Source organism: Chroicocephalus ridibundus, chromosome 1, assembly GCF_963924245.1.
Source record: "Chroicocephalus ridibundus chromosome 1, bChrRid1.1, whole genome shotgun sequence".
NCBI classification, from domain to species: domain Eukaryota; kingdom Metazoa; phylum Chordata; class Aves; order Charadriiformes; family Laridae; genus Chroicocephalus; species Chroicocephalus ridibundus.
Window position 1 is genome coordinate 98,718,764 of NC_086284.1, and position 20,677 is coordinate 98,739,440.

General features: G+C 47.3%; 1 long non-coding RNA gene across 1 annotated transcript; it reads left to right on the top strand.

The window, feature by feature from the left end:
- Positions 1-3,286: 3,286 nt before the first annotated feature.
- On the top strand, positions 3,287-12,619 carry LOC134519920 (uncharacterized). The gene is made up of 3 exons (XR_010072331.1): positions 3,287-3,396; positions 9,289-9,415; positions 11,764-12,619. It is a non-coding gene; the product is annotated as an uncharacterized LOC134519920 (long non-coding RNA).
- The last annotated feature ends 8,058 nt before the right edge of the window (positions 12,620-20,677 follow it).

Here is a 20,677-nt window from a genome sequence, read left to right on the forward strand (position 1 = left end):
TGTTTCCCAGTTCTTCTTCTGGATCACTGCCGCTGCGTCTACATTTTCCACAAGCTGTGGCATGGGTCTAGCTCAGCTTGTGCTCTCAGGTTTCCTCTGTGTGGGAACTAGGGTGCAGTGGGGACGAGGGAAAGGATGTTTCACTCCCACATCATTCTCCAGTAGGAGATAAGAGACATCCAAGACATGCTCTGGGGCAGTGATGTTGACACATCTTCTGTTACTCCAGTGAGTCAATCACAACAAAGAGGCTTTAGAAAGCTGCTTTGTTCTTGTTGCCTCGGATGCTGGTGCTCAGCGCAAACCACTGAAGGGTGGCTGCCAGAAACTGTTCCCTGGATTTAGCTGGAGTTGCAGTACTTCAGCACCTCAAGCTACTTCTCTGCTGCTTAATTAAATGGTGCCAGGGCACATTCCCAGACACTGAGACTGAGACATCTATACTGTTAAATTGTTAGGATGTCCGAAGCACACACGTCTGTGGTCCTTCAGATGTTTCCCAGGCATGGCTTGGAAGCCAGCAGGGCCTGGAGACCATTCCCGGTAGACATTTGAGGTGAAACTGCCTTGTTTTGGCAGATAAGAAAATTCAGGTCTGGAAGTGGAGTATCTCATGCCGGCTGGCCTTAGTGCCAGAGGACAGATGTAGGCAGGTCTGATACACTGTTATGGACATAGCCTAGGTGTCTCCAGCCGCCTCTCCTTAGGATAAAAGGCTCTTTTATTTACAGGAGGGTTACAAAGGATTGTATAGTGCTTTAAAGGTCAGTGCTGGAGCTGGCTGTTCAACTAAATATAATACAGTGTAGCTTGGTGGGAGCTGGTGGGGAAGGAGGTGGGTGAACTCACTTGTCTGGCTGCTTCCTCATACATGAAGGAAGGAAGTGTCTGAATTAGAAATGGGCAAGCTGTGTTTACCTGTGTTTCCTTCTCGCTACACCACTGACAAAGCTAACTTTTTACCTTGTTTTATTCCTGGTATGTCACTTTTTCACCTCATTCCTTTACCTGGCCTCACGTCCCCACAAACTAGTGCTGAATCTCATGCTTTGTTGGACATGGCAGAAAATGTAAAGCCCACCCTGTTGTTAGTGGAGAATGTGTGCATGTTATCAGGAGGAGTATTGCATCCAGCTGTGGACTAACAGAAGAGTCCTCCGGGCAGAGTTTCCTCCCTACCTCATTCATTACTTTGTCACTGGCTGAATCCCTGCAGTTCATCTTTGTGCTTTGTCATTTTACTGGGAGTCATGGCACTTCACTTTTACCTCCAAACAAAGGAAAAACAAATCAGAAGCCCCAGGCCGATGACTCACAGCCACCTTGTGGAGCTGTCTGTGTCTTCCAGTTGCTGATGCCCAGTTAGCTGCGTCATCTCCAGAATGAAGAAGCTCTGGGTGGGTCTGGCTACCCGCAGCTTGCACTTGGAAAGCCCCCCCTCCCCTTTCTAACCTTGTAAGTAGCCCCAAAGGTATGTGGGGCAGCTAAAATTAAAACAGTCTGACCCCAGGAATGGGACGGATGATATGACAGCTGCGTGGCCTTTGAATCGGCTGTTAATCTAACGAAGGGTGATTTAGCTCTGCCAGTCACACACACAGGTTGCAGCTGCAGCAGTGCCTGTTGGAGATGTGACCAGAGAGCCACCCTGCTGCACAGGGATCCCTGCTCCCCCTTCCCCAGGGCTGCCTCCAGCATGGCCACAGCCCCAGCTGCGGGGCCGTGCGTCCAGGGGGTGGCAAATCTGCGTTTAGAGCGCTTTGTCCTGGGCGAAAGAACACCCCAGCCATGTGACACAAAGTGCTTAAGAGGAATAACATTTCCTGGCTAAATCAGAGGTGTGAAAAATTCAAGCTGGTGTTTTGCGCTGCTCTGTGCCTACATGGCTCTTGACTCTTCCCCAGGATTTTGCTCAATTGTCCTATCTGCTTTCCCTTCTCAGTTCTCCAGAGCCATGGCCCTAGCAGGCCCCCCCCCCCTTTTAAGCAAGTTTGTGCTTATACACACCTTCTTTTGCTCGGATGCTGCCCTGACTCGGATAATTCCTTGCTGCCAGCTGTCTTGTGCCAACCTCCTCCGCAGCCAGCAGCATGGCTTGTCGACACAGAGCAGAGTCCCAGCACCCTGCCTGCTCTCCTGCCACTTGGCCTCATTATACCCAAACTCTGGAAAAAGTGTCTGCTCTGAGAAAGCGAATGCGGGCACAGGTGTGCAACCCACCTTTGCTTTTTAAGCTCTGAAGACAGTCTCATGCAGTGAAGTGGGATGGGGCAGGTCCTACAAGAGGGGCCGCAAGAAAGCCCCTCTGTCCCCAAAAGCTGATGCACCGGACAGAGGGTGGATGAGAGGACAAGCTGTGCCGTCGGCATCAGAGACTGGCAACTGAGACACAGAGGGCTCAACTGTTTTCCCTAACGCCATGCAGGGAGTCCGTAGCAAATTTAAACACCAACTCAGACTTCCTGTGTCTGGGCCCCAGCCACATAAGAGCAGCTTTTGGTATGATAAATGAGGAGAAACCCCAGCACACGTGCCTTATCAGCAAGCTCTGTCTGGGACCGGGTGGTGAGGCTGGATCCGGTCCCGCGCGGGGCATCCTGGAGGAGTGCGGGTGAGAGCTGGTGTGGGCTGGGAGGCATGCGTGTGACTGGTGACAAGCAGAGGAGCTGCCCCCTTTTTGCTTGCAAGAGATTTCAAGGTGACTTTGAAGCGGTCTGCAAAATCTTGGGCGGTTTTGGCCAGCTTCTGAGGGGAAACTTCGTGTCTGCCAGTGGAGACTCCAGAAGTGAAATAACATGCCTGATAGCAAACCCCACGAGACAGACCCTCTGTGGGTGTAAATCAGCACCGTTCCCTTGATCCCACTTAGAGCCACGCTGGCTTACAGCCCGTGCTCCCAGCCGTCCTCCCAGGCAGTAAGAAGCACTGGAACAAATTCAGGTGTAATTGCTTCTCACAGAAAAAAAACTGAAAGGGAGGGCAGCTCTCTTAGTGAGGATAAATCTAGGTCTCATTGTTTTCTTTTCTTGAAGGAAAGCAGAATTATGATGCAAAGGCAGAAAGACAGGAATGCCATAAACCAAGCAAACAAGGGTGGAAAGGTTTGCCATCTCATGGCCTTTTTTTCCTACATCCTCCTGCCACATAGCAGCTAGCAAAATGGACTCGAAGAAAGCCTGAGAGAATGGCTGCAGAACAGCCTTTTAAAGAGCCTGGGCTAGTTCTTCTCTTCATTACGTTGTTTTTTTTCACCAGTGCCACTCCATTGATTTTCACTACAGCGACACAGCTATAAAACAGCTTTAATGTAGTGGAGAATCAGACCTTATGTATCTAAATCTGTTTTTCAGAACCGGGCTTTTCTTACAGGGAAAAAGAAGTGCCTCGGGTTTAAAGGTAAGCTCCAAATCTTCACCGCACCATAAAGATTTGCAAATATAAACCCCGTTTAGATGACTTTATAAAACACTGAAGTACTCCACAGCATCGAGATTTAACCTTGGGATGTTCACTTGCTGTAATGTGATTAATGCGCCTTTCCCCATGCATAGCAGATATCTAAGCAATTTTCTGTGTATGGAAGTGGAGCAATTGTCCAGCTTTACGCAAATGAGGAGCTACTTCAGTGTTTGCCCTGTGAAGAGACTTCAGTTTCAATGGGCTTCAAGATTGCACTTTTGTGTTAAGTGGAACTGTGATCTTTTTCCAATGAGTGTTGCTATGCAGGGCCAATTTGTGACGTCCATTATTCTAAAATAAGTAACTTCTGCACAGCAGAAATATGCTCCACTTGCACTGCTAATCTGTCTCTCACACAAAGGCGTGTTTGGAAGAAAAGTTATTTATTGCAAGTAATAAATGCAGGTTCTCAAAAACATTTATAACTTAGTTTCCAGAGTCAGAGCACTCCAGTTTGAAATAATTTCCTTTCAATTTTCTGTAGTTTCAGTCTCTTTCCTGGCTGTTTTAGACCACATATTGCATACTTAATTATTCTCCGAAGGAGAATCTCAGCCACTGAAAATGGAATATGCTTAGCAAAATTCTTCACGCAAGAATCTGTTCTTCAGGTATCAACTATTGCCTGTTATAAGAGAGGAAACTTGGTGCTTTGTTAAATTCGCGCGTTATTTTGAAGTCTCCTGCTTCAGCTGTGCAAATGGTTATAGATCTCATCTCTGTAGTTTATGAGCTCTTCTCAGCCGTTGGTATAACAGTCCTTTGAATGTCCTCTGGTGGAAAATGGAAACTGTAGTTAAGGCTTACCCAGTTTGTCTGAAATCACAGAGGAGAGCCGGGGTGCAGTGGGATTTGAAACCAGCTCATCTGTGTTTTATACGGTGTCTTTCCCTCTAGATAAGCTGCATCACTGTAGGAGCAGAGCAGTTTAAATTCTTCCCAAAAGGACGCGGAAACCCTAATTTCATTAGAAACCACATCAGTCACTAGCTATTGAGGACTCCGTTTCCTTGAGGAGTTTGTGTGGTTTTTTTGAAACTGTTCTCAAGAAGGTAAAATGCAAATCTGTCGATATCTGGAAGGGCTCGTAGGGTTAATTTGGCATTTCTTTATGGCTTCGGCCATCAGGTACCATGGGACTGGGAAGTGCAACTGAATAACTCCATGGCAGCAAAAAAATGAGCGGTTTGCACTCCTGTTTTATTCCTGTGTGAGGCTGGCTAAGAGATGCCGACCTTTTTTCCCTCCCCTAGCAGCAGCTGTCTTTGGCTGTGCAGCTGCACAGCTCTTGCCGAGGGACAAGGGCTGACTCCATCCTTGTTGTGCGAAGAGTCTGCATCCAGGATGAAGTACAGCTGCATCCCTTTCTCGTTTAGTAATCATGAACGAGTTTGTAGCCGTCCAAGTAGGTATGTGAATAATTAGCAAAGTGGAAAAGAATGTTTATAGCAAATAATTAATTTGCTTAAAATCCCTACCTGTTCGGTGTGTTACACTTGCTGATGCCCTTATAGAGTGGGAGGAACTGCAGGCGTTCCTGTTATCTGTCTGCCTTTGGAGGACGGGAGAAGTTATGGTTCAATGGGGAGTTAAACCACTGTCCCAAGGTCAAACAAAATTTCTGTGGCAGTACTGGAAATACCCACATTTCCCTCTCATTTTCAAAATCCTTCCAGGATTTCATCGTTTCTGGCAGACTGTGTTAATCAAAAGAGGTTTCTCCTGTTTTCTGAAAGACCTTCTGCTTGACAGCTCTGTCCTCTGAGGAAACGTTCCTTCACAACAAATTTGCCTTGAATCAGTTTGACTCGATTTTAATTTTTTCTTATAGCCCGCAGCAAAACTTGTACCCCAGTGTAACTAGTTTCCACAAACAACCCTACAAAACACAGGGCTCCTTCCCACAGGAGTAGAAAATGAAAGACACAGTTGCATCAGCCAATCCCTCAGCAAAGGGTAAAGTCTGTGTGGGACCCTCGTTCACCAACTGAGTTCACTGAGCGCAAGAAACGCACGCACAGATCAGGCACTGGGCTGTAAGCGAGGAACTATATGTAACAGATCGTAGAATATGAGTTTGTGTGTGCAACCATTTCTGAGGCATTGGTGCTTTGCTGCTTCAGCCCATTGTAACTGTGTGACATGTTGCATGGCTGGCATTTATTATACTTACACTGCTTATGGAGGCTGCTAGGTTCCTCTGGAAGACAGAGCTTGCTGGGGATCTTTTCCTCAGTAGTTAGGCTGCTCTAATCACTATTTAAAGGGAGACAGCAAAAAGCTGTGAGCTAATCTGTAAAGTCAAGGCTCGCTTCTCTTTCACTTCCCTCCTCGGGACATGTCTCCAATACGAAGCTGATATTTATGTATATATAATGCCCTGGCCCTGGGGGAGGCACTCCTAAGTGAGTCAGGAATTTGTTGTGTGCCCAATTAACACACTGCAGCGGTGCCTGCTCAGTCCTGCCACCCTCAATTTCCATCTATGTCACTGGGAAGAGAGAAGAAAGCTTTTCCCCTGGTGCTGTCACAATTAATATGCTGGCCAGACTGGCTGTGTCCAGGAAGTCAGGGGATGCTACCCCTCCCCAAGGCTTGTGCCATCTCCTGGGGTGGCGATTGGTGCCCGTGCTGAACGTGGACACCTGGGAATGACACAGAGGACAAACCTCACTGGGGTAACTGAAAAAAAACCTCAACACTTTAGGCATCGTACTGTGGTCACTGATTGACCCAGGAGTGGTTTGAACCCGGTGAGCGGAGGCTCCACACTCTCCCGTGAATATCTACAGAGCTGTTGAATTCTCTCATGCTTACGAAGTTTGTAGATAACTCACCAGAACTTTTTTGGGCTTGTCCTGGAGGCTGGCAATCCAGCTACGCTTCCAGAAAGCTTGAGCTCTTACTTTCGAGTTGGGCTAGCAAGTATAAACAAGGGTTCAAGTTAGTTTACTGATCCATAAAAGAGATGCTTTATTTTTTACAGCTATATATGTGTGTGTGTGTGTGTGTGTACACGGGCACTTATCTATAAAGAAGAAATATGGGTTGTTCCCTTGGCCTTATCCCACTTTCCATGAAAAGAAGTGTTCCCCTGGAAGCTGTAGCCATTCATGTCTCACAATCTGCCACCTGTCAAAGCAATTTGAGATTTACTAGTGACAACTGAGTGCTAAAGTCTGCCATCCTTGCCCTGCAAATAGCCGATGCATTCCAAGTCCCACGGCTCTTACGTCAGGTCTCCTCCCCAAGATTAGTTCAAACTCAGCCAGTCACCCAGTGGCCATTTGGAGTGATTCACTCTTAGAAGTACATATCTTCAACACTCACTTAAAACTTCAGGGGGAAAATGAGTCATTTCACATTATAGAAAGTCATATCTCGCCCTTGGTATTTCTATGTATACATGAGTGATAATCATTTATTTTTAGATAAGTTTCTCCAGTATAAATGCTGCTTCCTTTGATAAAGGTCGTCTTGAGAGCTACATGCTAATATTCTGCTTATTGCACAAATGCTATAGGAGATTATTTATTTATTCACGCATTTGCAGCAGTGCAGGCGAATGACAGGGAGCTATAGCGTAGCTGATTGCTGGGCGTCCGCCTGCAGACAGGGTCCCTGTTGCTAGGCTTATCTGTCAAATGTGCGCTCAATAATGCAGTGAAATCATCCCTTTCTGGCATTTGCTCGCTGTTTGAATCACCTGGGCCTGCCTCCTAGACCGCCTGGCGATGACTGTTTTCAGGACGCAGAAAATCCTGGCTTTGCAAGGGAAGCCATTAGACAAGGTATTTGTCACAGTGCCCTGGAGGAGTTCCTGGCATTGCCAAACAAAGACCAGATGGATAAAGCAAAGCCTTGGGCCTTAAGTCTCATTGCCATCCCAACAAACCAAACCATTCAACTTGTGGGTGGATGTGGTTTTAGTCCATGTGTACCGTTGTGCCTGTGCCGCCCACAGCAGAGCTGTGTTGGGACCTGGGGCAGTTTTGAGATGTGCCAACCCTGATGTTGCACCTAAATACTTCAGCTGCAGCACCCTCTGGGTAACAGCCTCACTTCTTTTGGACAAAAACACAGCAGCACTCCTGCCTTGGGGTCAACCTGCCCTCACCTCACCCAGTTTCACCCGTGGCAGGTCCATCCCCTGCTGAGCCCGTGTGAGGTGGGCAGCACCGGTCCCTCAGCAGTTCCTGGGGGGCTCCAGCTCTCAAGCCAGCACAAAAGCTCCACCACCTTCTTGACACATCTGCAGAGAAAGGCAGGGAATATCATCTGGCCATGGGAAGCATTTCAGGGCCTTGCCTGAAGGGAAGCAGGACAACTTTCTGCCTCACATAAATGTCTTTAAAAAAAGTCTCCTGAGATTTACGTGTGTGTGTAAATGTGTGTTTATGTTATAGATAACGTGCAAATTGATATTTAAAAATCCAAATGCCTATGCATTGTTATGTCTCCCAGAGGGGAAAATTTGCGAATTGTTGAGATTCTGTTCGTTGCCCCCTTGCACTGAAGATGATTTGGATATAATTCTTTACTGAAGCAGCCTTCAGCCCAGTCATTAACGAATCCAAAATAACATCAGCCTTTACATCAGGGGCTGTGTGTGGCTCGATAGCCGGACGCTGATCGTCTGGGGGCGTTCAGTGCCCCCACCCGCCGTGCCCAGCCGGCCCCTCAGCAGCCTCTCTGGAAGCAGGGGTCAGTCCTGCCAGCTGCCATGGCAGGACCCCGTTTCACAGCCTGCAGCAGGGGACATCTTCTCACCTTTTTGAAGCTTGGCCCTCGGGTTTTGGGGCTGTATCCCTTGCCAAGGAGATGCGCGGTGTCCTTCAGCATGGAGGGAGGGAGCAGGAGAAGAAGCTGAGCAGTGCAAGCCTGTGGAGCCATTGCTGTCTCCTCCCGGGACAGGGCGGTCGGTCAAGCTGTCTCGTCTGCCAAGCTTGGCCCGAGCCTTTCTCATTTGAGCCTCGTGCCCTGTAGCATACATTCTGGGGGGAAATCCCAAGTGCCTTTGCCCTTCTGTATGGACATGGTTTTCCCTCCCTGCTCCTCTCCTGCCTCTCCTCTGGCCTCCAAGGCCAGAGTTTGTCCCCGCTCTCTGGATCTTGTTCCCCCGGATGGGCATCCAAGAGGCAGTTCCCAATGCACCAAATAAAACCTGGTCCAAACTGTGACTCTCCCTCCTTCCCATCCTCCAACAGTTAAGTGTAATTTTGGATATAAACTCTCCAGATTAAAGAGGTATCTGAGATATTTTACTGTCATGCTGGCTCCTAAGTTAAATAAACACTATAAACTGTGGAGCCAGATTCAGCTCTGACTGAACTTTCACATCAAGCTTTAGTTTGATGTTGAAATAAGGTGACATACCGATTTCAAGAGTACTGACTTATCCCCTATTGGTGTTTATGTAAGGAGAGTTCAGCTCATGGACTTCTCCCTGCATTGTGGAGGTACTGCCAAATGTTACTCAAAGTGGTGCTTTCTTGCTCTGTATTGCACCGCTCACCAAATGTTCAGAGGGAAAACGGGTCTTAGACAGCATCTGTGTAGAAACTCTTTGGGCACAGATGTTATATCATTTTGGCTGAGGGTGACAGAACATAATTATCAAAAAGCATTTGTAAGTAACAGCCTCATTGTCTGCTCCATTTAAAATCATTTCTGGCAAATGGTGGTATCACAGGCAAAAGACCAGCCATCTTCTTGTAGCAGGATAGATCTGTGTAATGAATATGCATGGTAACAATATAGGACCTGAGTAAAAGTCAAGTCTGCAAGATGTCTGTCTACTTACAGTGAAGCTTTCTTGCTACCTTACAGAGAACAGAAGGAAACCCAAGGGAAAAGACAGACTGTGTATGATGGAAGATGTATTCCCCAAATGTGACGTTCAGCGGATTGACCATTTTTACTGCAAGAGCAAAACATTCTCAGCTGGCTTAGCAGAGTAAGTAAGGCAAGTACTTTGCATGCCTCCACTAGGACATATTTATGTTTTATGTGACTGGATGACATGAAACAGTGGTTCTCATGTCTTTCTGTAGCTGTGAAAGCTGGCCGTGTTCATGCTTCATTAGGCCTGCTGGAGACAATGCATCAGTGAGGATCTCTGTTGTTTGGCAACCATGGCCACAGAAATTACCAAAGCAGACGGAGCAGTGTAGTGCTTCTTGGTATTTTCCCTGCCTGCCGTCCAGCTGCAGAGCACACTCTCCCATTCTGCTTCTCCTACATTTTGACAGAGACAAAAGCCTTTTAAATCTTTTACATTCATAGTCTTCCATGTTTTAAAATCCTTAGTGATCACCTTGCTTGACTTCTGTATGATGGAGGACTTTGAATTTTATCCTCCAGTCCTTAAAATCAAGCACAACAGCTTTTGGTTGAACGGTGTCTGTTATGAAAGTTTTGCCAGTCTAGGTGTAAAGGCATCAAGTCATGGGGATTGCACGGTGCCCCTTGGTAATGAGTGTCTTGATTAATTACTCTCAGTATTAGACATCTGCTAGCATAGTTCTTTCCTGAATTCAGTTTCCAGCTGCTTGTCTTACCACTTCCTTGCCTGCTTTGTTAAAGAGCCATCTCCACTTTGTACTGCTTCCTTGGCAAGGCACCTGGACGCTTCCCTTTGGTGACGTGACTAGAGATCCTGACCGAGCTCTTAATCCATGAAAACCTTTGACAGGGACCTATTCCCATTGCACTTTGACAGATCAGGGGGTGCATCTGCAAACTGGAATTGTGCGTAAGGCCCCGCAGCCATGGGTAAGCTTGTGCTCTTAGGGCTGGCCCCTGTGAGGCGCTTACCATGTCTGTGTGATGCCGAACACTTCCCATCAAAATATTTGCTGGTGGAGGACATTCAGCATCTCTCAGGCAACCTGGGCACCTTGGATGATCAATTTGTGTAAATGGAGTTTGCTGACACCTGGACATTTCTGTCCCTGACAAGCAAAGGGCTGTTGCATTGAAAGAACCACAGTAGGGGTTGCCTCCTGGCCAGCCAGCAGCCTGTTTGAGGGAATCCTGGGCATATTGTAGATGATTTGTTGGGGCTGTTGTAATGGAGTTATGTGAGGGAAATGGAAGGAGGCAAAGAGGACAGTATGTACTTAGCAATTATTCGTGTTATTTATTTATTTATGGTTTGTTTGTTGGTTTGTTGTTTTGGTGGTGTTTTTTTTTTTTTTTTCTTAAAGCAACCCCTGTCAGGCTTTTATTTGCAAAGAAACATGATGTACTTATCAACAGTAGGAACACAGAACTGTTTGTTGAGCCGTGGCATTTTTAGCTTCTGCTCCCTTGAGCTGCTGATGAGACATTGAGAAATACTTGTTTAGTGGCCTTAGAGTTGTGTAAATCAATTTAGTCAACAAACTTGGCTGCTCTTTCAAGTTAATGTGCCCTTAAAATGTAACAACATTAGACTATTTGTTTTTGCAATGTTAATGTAAGTACTTTTGCTTATAATAAGAAGCATCTATAAAAAGGACTCTGCAAAGCGACAGTCAGTCCAGGGCGTGCATTAGTGCTCCTTCCACGGTGCTAGCCCTGGCCAGAGAGTGAGCTAAATCACTGTCCTGCTGAAGCCTGTGGAAGTGTTTCCATTCACTTCAACATAATCAAGATTTGGCACAGTAAGAAAACAAGCTCTGGGTGTCAATGTACTCTGTACACCTCTCCCAGATGCACAGACATGCGTTTTGACCCTCTGACAGTGTACGTTTTACAGTTAGGCACCAGCTTATTAATGCAAATCCCAAATGGTTCCTTAAGTCCATAAGCAGAAAATGAAGATGCAAACCCTAAAGATCTTCCATTAGGTCAGAATCTCCCTTTTCTCATCAATGACAGTTGCCTGTGCCATGAAAGTATGTCGGCAGCTTTCCTGCTCTTCAGATTATATCCTGTATTTTGCAGCTTAAACTTCAGTCTTTTTCCCTATTAAAGCCCTGCTGGGAGTATTCAGTCGTGCAAAGTCGTTAAAGTCAGCGGCAAGGATTCTTATTGCCTTCAGTGGAGTTTGGATCAGGGCCATATAATTAAGCCACAGAAAAGGCTGTTTTGCTGTAGTATCTTTTCCTGGTTGAACAGTGCTACGTGGACAGGTTCATATAATCTCCATCCTATATGGCTAATAGAAATGGCACCAAAAGCTACTCAATAGCCAGTAAATTGCTGAAAGGTTGTTGCTGTTACGGGTTGAATTATTTGTTGCCACTTTAACCTATTTATTCCTTTTTTTTTTTTTTTTTTTGTTGGCAAAACTTCCTATATCTTTCCCCTTTTGCTTAGGTGATTGAGTTTTCCCAGCTGATGTCCCGGCTACATGGACTGTAGCCATACATTCCTATACCTCTGAAAGAACGGTTTTGGGGTGAGCTGTAAGAGGCGCGTGTCATGTTCCTTATCTGTCTTCTACCTCAGTTTTGCACATTGGACTTCGATGATGACAGTCACAAAGAGGCTGGTACGGGCATGCTTAGTGGCGTGACAGCCTGTTTTGATGTGCTCACGCACAGCAAGTTTCTCCCGCTCCGGAGGCTTTAACTGTGCTGGAGAGCAGAGCTGCTGCTTGGATGAGAAAGGGTCTGATCTCGACAGCGGTCTCAGCCCTTCCCAGAAGACATGGGATGAAAGCTCCTGACCCTGGTGTAAAAAAGCATGTGGCCTCTTGCATTGTCGCTGTCAGCTGTAGATCACTGTCTCTGGTGCAGCCCACTCCTCTGAAGTGTGTTTCATCTGTATAATAACAACCAGCTTCCGATTTGGGGACTCAAATGCTTCAGAGGAGCCCCAGCTCCTCTCTGAAAGACGCTCGGTATGATTCCCTCCTCCTGTGATGCTCATCCCCGGTGTTTCTGAGCTCCCACACACCCGAGCAGAGGCGGCCTGTGTAAGAAACCCTCAGGGTCCCCAGCCCTAAGGCTAGGTTCACAAGCAGAGGGCTGCAGGAAGAGGACGGGAGGGGGAAGGACATGGAGGGCTAAAGGACTGTGATTTCCTCTCCTTTCTTGGAGACGTGGGAAAAAGCATGGGTTTTGGTTAAGTACAAGAAACCTGCCCATAAAGTTGTTGCAGTGTGCTAAATAGCATGTGTAATGTTGCAAATAACGATTCTTTTGATTACACCGTGGTGTGAGGGGCACCGGTTTTCACCCTACCTCAGCTGTCTTGCTGGGGAGAAGGGAGGCAGCTGCCCCCAGACCTGAGTCTGGGAGCACTAGGGAGGGAATGGTCTCTTCCCTTCCCCATCCCCGCACCTCACGCAGGAGCTCTGCTTACGGCTGTCTCCTGAGTCAGCCTCAACGGCACAAGACACAGGGAGGCTTTTGGAGAGGCTTTGACTTTGCATCTCCAGCCTCCGAGAGCAGCCAGGCCTCCTTCCTTCCTTTGGGGCTGCATCTGAAGGAGGAGGAGGAGAACAAGGAGGAGGAGAAGGAGGAGGAGGAGGTCTCAGGGCTCCAGTGGCCAGAGCAGAGAAACAAAAGCAAAAACAAAACAGGGGAATCTGTTTCGCATGGAAAATTATCAAAACGAGAGGTTGCCAAGCCCGTCCCTACTGCATCCGCAGTGACTGTAAAGACAAGGACAAGGTAGCTACTTTCACAGCAGGGCCGAGGGAGGAAGGCCAGAAGCTTGGGACAACATCTGAGGAAGACATTCAAATAAACAGCAGGTAGGGGAAAGGGGCGGTCACCATCTTCAATAATGCAGACTCCAGAGAAAGGAGAGAAAATTCGGGGAGGAAGTAACAGGAGTGTCTGAGGGTGGAAATGCCCAAACCACAGACCGCTGGGGATGGATGTGGAGAAGAAGAGTGAACGACCCTCGAGAAAGAAACAGCAAGAAGTGGATTAGCAGCGAGCTGGATGCGAAGGGATGACTCAGTAGCGATGCCTCCGTTACAAGAGCAGCTGAGGGGGAGTCTTGAAATGCTAGTGCAGGGAGGAAGAGGTCAGGCATAGGTGCAAGGAAAGAGGAGGAGAAAATAAATGCAATAAAAACTTCTGAGGAAAAAAAAAATAATCTCCCTGCCTAAAGCTGTAAGCAAATGAATTCAGAGCTGTTCGTGGCACCGACATCAGTTCTTCGTAATGGGGATAAGGGGAGAAAGTGGGAGGGAAAAGAGGAAATGAAGGAAATTAATTTTTGGCAGTAAAATTTATCAGGAGCACTTAGGTACTTCTGGAAATGTTATTCCAAACTTCCCAAGTAGCAGAGGCCGTGGCTCAATGAGATAGTAAATCAACTTTCAGGGCACTTAGTGCTGACCCAAATCCATTGCAACCACATAACACGAAACAGTGAGCTGCTATTTTGAATCCCCCTGCTGCTTCTTATTCACCAGACAGCGTGTTTTTGGATGGGCTAACGTTATTACAGCAGCTCTCATGCTAGATCAGGTGCTACACGTCCTCCTGAAGCTGGCACGAGGCCAGGGTGACGGAATAGAGCTGCACAGACGTGTTGCAGCTAATTGAAAAGAGAGGCAGCCGTGTGAGCGTGACTGCTCGGGCTCAGCTTTGTCCTGCCAAGTGACCTGCTAGAGCTGATGCGAGCAACGGCGGAGCCGCAGCCTTCAGGGCTGAAATCCTGCTGGTGGGTGATGACAGCAGCTCTCAAAGGCCAGGGCTGCAATGAGCTGCGGGTGGCAGGGGGAGCAATGGGGCTTTGGGAAGCCCCTTGGTCCCCAACTTCCATTGAAATAAATGCACTGGGAGACTGAGATCTTTCGAAAACCGTGCTGGGTGCCTTTACCAATGCGCCTCTGTGTGCCTAATTCTCACCAGAAACCACTTGAATTGTGAAGTTTCTCCATCACTTCCGCAGACTCAAATGTCACTTTACCCTGTGGCCATGCTTCCCCGGGCTCGACTGACCTGCTGGACCTCACCTCCCGGGAATGCCTTTGGCTGGCATTTTGGAAGAAGCCATCAAGAAAATTAAGGGCTTGTCTAATTCGCAAGGGCTCTGAATGGTCCTTCTCCTCCCAGGGTTTCCCTCGTTGCAGGGATGAGGAACTTGGGGAAGCCGCAGTGGCCGCGCTGCCTAAACACCACTCCTCTCTGGCCTGGGGCCAGGACTGTGGTGTACAGGAAAGGCCTCCTTGACAGAGGCTGAAATCAGATGTGACCCTTCAGCCTGGGAGAAGCACTGCGGAGCCTGATGGCAGCTCGCAGGGGGAAAGCAGTGCCTCCTTGATACCTAGAGCAGGACACGGGCAGCTTCAAGGTTTCCTTCAGCAATCCATAGTCCTTGGAAAATGTCAGTATGTATTTTGGGAGTGCTGTGCAGAGCAATGGTATGATCAAAGGCACCTTAAGGTAGGAACTTGGTTGCCACGAGAAGCTCCAAGGATAGCAGGGCGTAAAGGCAAAAAGTACCTCCTTTTGAAGAATTTCCTATCATGAGGCTGAACGATTTCACACTTCAACCAGCCGAGGACCTTGAAGGAAGAGTTTCAAGGCACAAAGAGAAAGCCCTTGTAAATTGCTGTGGGAGGTGAGCTCAGGTCCATGAGAGACATTACTAGTGCTATGTCAACATGACAGTGATGCAAGGTCGGGTGAGGTTAGCTCTAATGGCACACAGCTAACAGGATACCTGGGGAGCTGATGTGAAAGGGGCACTCCAAGTTGCTAATGCCTTCATCTGGGTCAGCAACTAATAGTTGGACACTGATTCACAGCACTTCCCTTCCTTGAGAGGTCCTGTAAATGTATGTATTTTTTTTAAACAGTGAGGAAATGAATGGCTATGCTGAGGATTAAGCGCTCCTCACGTCTGACATCAGGCATGCTGGCGTTACCCCAGCCCAAATTGTCTGCTGCCGAGGCACTCTTCTCCAGCTTTCTCCATGTTTTCCCCTCGCCCTTTGCCCCGCTCCCTTCTCCTCCCTCCTCTCCCTGTGTTGGGGCCATCCAAAATTGAGTTCCTGCTCTGGCATGAAGTGTCGAAATCCTTCTTTTTTCTTGGTGTTGTTATTTTTTATCTTTTTTTTCTGCGAAATGCAATTCTTGCTCACTGATTGTCTTATTCTCAGTATATCCCCTGCTGGACCCCCTCGCCCCTTTCCCCGATCCCAGCTGTGCACAGCTGTACAAAGATGTCGGTGACATTGCAAGAACAGCCTCCCCCGGGGGCTTGGTCTGGCCCTGAAGGCACCTCACTGGTGCCAGCTCCCGTGCTCAGGAGATCTCTGCTTGCCACAGCTCAAGCTGGCTGGCACGGAGGCCGGCTAGAGCCCACTCACACCCGCCACTGGGGGCTGTAGCCAGCTCGTGCCCTGGGACGCACAGGTGCACACCATAAATCTTCACAGGGCTTCTGGTAAAACCCTTCAATTGAAGAAATGTTGTCATTCACTTTTTGGGGGGCTATTCCAGTTTAGACTTTAAATACTGAAACAAATACCTCAACAAATTTCAGCAGGGTCCTTTAATCTAGGTCTCTCTGCTTCCTTCTCATCCCCAATTGCTCTGTCATCCAGACCCCGGCCATGTCTGGAAAGGACACGTCCTTCAGGGCAGCATTTTACGCCTTTCTTGATGTCTTTTGTTTGTCCCCTAATGTAAACTCTCTCTATGACAGGCTTTTAGCATGACTCTTTCTGTGATAAGCTGTTTAGCTTTTTTCCTTTGGGTTTTGTCAGTAACAAAAATGCTTTACCATTGGGAAGCCTTTCCTTGCCTGTTTTTTATCCCAAATTTCGTGCCTCTTCTCATCTTTATATTTCATTTCTCCTAGGCTGCCCTCTTTATGTGTGTTTGCTGCTGCATCGGTCTCCTCAGTCAAGCTAATGTTCTGAAGTTTTTCTGGGGAAAAGAGATTATTTCCCAAAGCAGGTTAGGTAGGTCAGGAAAACCCGCCGAGTAAGCAGAATTTAGACCAGCAGAAGAACACAGCTTATTTTATTCAGGGAGAACATTAAGATAAATCTTCCAAATCACCCCCTTCCAAATATAAACTTAGTCTGCTTTAGGAGACGCTGCTGACATAAATCAGCCAGCTTAGCTGCTGGTAAAGGCTTTGTAGTGTAGACAAGTGCTCCTAAGCGAAGCTGACTGAAGTGCCAGTGGTTTGACTCAATTGCCGTACGTCAGTTAGGTAAGGTCACCACTTTATTCATGCAGCGTTTCTGCAGATTCATGTAGACCCCCGAGGGAGTGACGCTCTGCAGCGAACCTTTTTGCATTTGTTATTTTCACGTCCTGGGTGCCTTCTGGCAGTCATCATGTGCATCACTGCTTGATTGCAGCCTCTCGTGTTCCCAAGTCTCCTTTACAAGCAGGGTGGGATCTGGCTTGCGGAGCTCGGGGTTGTCTGGGCTTGAGTGAAGTGAATCATCCTTACAGAGTAATCTCCATTCTCCACCAACGCTGAACTGCAGCGAGACGTTCCTATTCAGCAAAGCACATAAGCCAATTTTTGGCTCCATTCCTATTCAGCAGAACGTTTAACCATGAGTTTAATATTAAACTCATGCTCAAATCCCGTGGCTTACTATTGGATTTAGGTGAATGTCCACACTACATCACTGAATGAGAAGGGGATTAATTACAAGGAGGGGGGGGCTTTCCTGAGCTGGATTCAGACAGAATAGTAGTGCACTCCTGCCCCAAGGCTTCCCCCCTCCACCGGTTGTGCGTTCAACAGTTTATTCCAGGGCACAGTGTTGATATTTTAGTCTTGCTCATCAAGGGACATTTTTGTAGTGTGTGATTTGCCAGGTGAAATGGCCGGTGGGGCTGCTCAAGACCTTGGTGAGCATCTCAGCTTTGTGGCGTGGGAAGGGTGATGGCAGCTGGGTGAATCCATGCAGCGTGCAGAGGGCATCCCTCTACACACCCGTGTTTTCTCATCTCTGGTTTCAGACGGTGGAGATGGAGGAGGCACGCGAAGCACAGTGGGCTGATCTGACTGCTTTTCCATAGCAGATTTCACACAAGCTCAAAAGGGTAGAAATTGAAGTACTTCGTTGCTGCAGTGTGTTTTTAGAAGGGAGGAGGTGACAGCTCCATTTGTATATTGCCCAAGAGCAGTTTGGGCAGGGCACCACATGTCTGCTCGTCTCTGTGAAGGGGTTCTTGCTTTCTGTAAAGGAGATTCCTCCCTCCCTGGTTACTCCTTGTGGAAAATGTTAAACTGAATATGTTTTTAGAACCATACTGTCTTCACAAAGTCCTATGATTTAGACAGATATTTTCCTCTAAGGCAGGGGATGACATTATATTCACGAAATGTTTTGCACCACCCAGTCTTGTCCTCAACTGCTTGCCATAAAACATGCTAATCCCTTACAGAGCTGCATTTCTGTCCCAATTGCAGTTAAGATGAACACAGCCCGGTGTCATGATAAAACAGTGTTGTACCTGTCCCGAAAGCTAGACCTCAGATAAAGTGTAAAAATGTCTAATGAGCTGAGCAGGGTGCAATACAAGAGACGGCGCCTGTAACACTTAGCCCGCGCAGAAGGGAACACAGGAAGAGCTGCTCCGAAGGTCATGCTCTCGGGATTTGATCAGTTAAAACTGGATGCTCGGGAAAGCAACTCTTCTGCAAGCTGTCTTGAGCCCTGAGCAAAAGCTGGACACTACATAAAGATTGATGCTGTCAATCCCTGAGTGCTGCCGAAGAGCCCAACTCTATGGGCACAGGCCAAGCTCTGAGTCTTTGCACCTCCCTTTTCCCAGCCTTTGCAATGGGACTAATAATAGTTGCCAACCTCCCAGCAGTGTGGCCTTGGCCGTGTTCAAACAGTGCTTTAAACAGAAAGTCTGAGCACACTTGGTGAAGCTCCATTTAATTGCTTATGGACTTAAATTTTGCAACTGGTTTTTCCAGTGTTCCCATTATATCCATTAGCCCGAGGAACCTGCACCCCCTCTGACACGCAGTGGCAGCAGGGGACTGATCTGTGACTTCCAAGGGTGCAAATCAGAAGCCTTTCCTTCAGCCGAGCGGAGATGTGCCATTGCTGGGCTGTGGTAAGTGAGGGGACATTGACCACAGACTGTTATGATTTGTAGAGAAAAAACATAGAGCTTAGTCATCAAAAACAGGGGTTAGTCATCAAAAACAATCTACCTTCCTCTTAAAATATAAAAAGGCTTAAAAGTTTGGTAAGGTTTAGAGGGCATTAAAAAAACACCGCTATTACAATTGCCGGCATTAATTCCCATCAGGTAGCCTTCCTTCCCCATTTGATGCAGAGACTTACAGCTTCTTGGCTGTTGCCAAATGCTTTGGCCCTGGTGCCCATAAAAGGTTTCTGCTGTAACTGTCTTGTTATCAGACCATCAATGTCCTGACACTTCCTAGTGATTAATCCTGTGTTGAAATGAAATTAAGTTTCCATATATTTGGCAGAATGACCCCAGGACTTCCTATTTGGGGAATACAAAGAATAAAGCATCTGCAGCCTACAGGAAGCCAGAGTCTCTGATTTCCTGCAGAGGCAGAACAAGAACAAACAGGGAACACATATTTCACAGCGGCAGTCGAAAGCGCACGTAAGAGCCCTGGCGGCCCCCATGATGAAAACAATTAGAAGGGGGAACATCCCTGGTCCCAAAATTATTTGTGGGTGTTTTGTTACATACACAATATGCTGTTAGAAAATAGATGTAACTCAATGTTTTTTCCAGGTGACTATTAAACTTTCCCTTGGCATACGTCTTTCGGTTTACATCAGCAAGATTGCACTTGTAAAGCAAGCGAGTTTTACATTGCCATTTGCTACGCTAGGCTCTCTAAATCCATTTGCGCTTAGGAAAACACAGTGACATTTGCTTTGATGGCTTTGTTTAAATGAGCCAGGCCAGATTCAGGCTGATGTAAACTCCGGTGAAAGGGGCAGGAGGAGGTGATAAGGCAGCAAATCCTACTTGCAGCCTAGCTCTCAACTGCAATGAAAGGCACGTGGGGAAGCGGAGGCACCAGCCTGCCTGCTGGGGCTGTGCAGCACGGTCTCCCTAAGAGAGAGCCATTGCTGCCTCTACAATGCAATTGAGCAGCTCTATGCCCACAAAAGGAAACGCTTCCAAGTGCTTCCAAGTCGCTGGCTATGCCCTGCACTACTGGGCATCGTCAGCTTAAAATTAGACCTCTGAATAATGCTTCTACCTGAATATATATACTTGCATGTGTGCATGTATATATATAGATATGCGTGTGTGTTTGTACAGAGAAAAACCTGTTCTCTTTACCCATGACATTGTTGGGATTCTCTTGGTTGTTGTAGTGTATTTACTAATTTTCGTCAGATGGCTCTCGCTCCGCCACGGCTGGTTTAACCAGTGTCAATGGTTCTCTTGCTGCTGGTTCTTGTCAAAAGAAGTTGTCTTATTTCTGTGCTGCAAAGGTACCATATTACCATAACCATTGTATCTAAGAATATCCTGTTTCCTACAGTTTTATATCAGTCAAGCCCCTTTCAATGCTTCCCAACCCAAACTGGAGTGAAAGAGGGGAGACCTAGATGCCGCAGGATGTTAGGCTTGGTGTGCTTCCATGGAGAAAGGTCTGATCGGTGGCTGGTTAAGACAGCTGTCCATCAGCAGGCAGAAATGGGGCTAATGTGTTTCCTTGGAAAAGTTGCTTGTCTTGGCATTTTTAATAAACGGCTGTCTAGAAACCAAATGCAAACTGTTGCTCTCCTTTAAACCATGACTCCATATGGGGAACTGGTTTTGAAGCCCCAGACCTGAGAGAAGACTTGAAGCCTCCAACCATGATATTTTTCTGAAAGGGCATTTTAACTTCTTTTTTGAGACGTTAGCCTTAGCATGGATATTTCTTAGCCCTGAAAGTATCAAATGCATGAGGAACACAGGATGTGGCTCACAGGTCCTTACTGTGGTGACATTGAGAAGATCATGTTATATCAAACAAGTCCCAAGAGAACCGCAGAGAACTGTGAGTGAACTAAGGACAAGTTTACGCTGCAAAACGCTGCTTGCCACTGAAATGCCAGAGGCAGTGGGAATCAAAGGTGGTCTGCCCACGTGGCACAGGGAGCGTTTACTGGATGCAGTCTAGACACACTGACTTGGCGACTGCCTGGAGTTAATAAGCCCTTTTTCTTAATTCATGCTCTTGTCATAAGGACTTTGTTTCCCCTGCAGTTTGGTAAAAGGCTTGAGGAGTACCTGTTTGTGCTGAAATCTGCAGGGATTCGGGGATGCAGCAGGGAACAAGGGCGTTC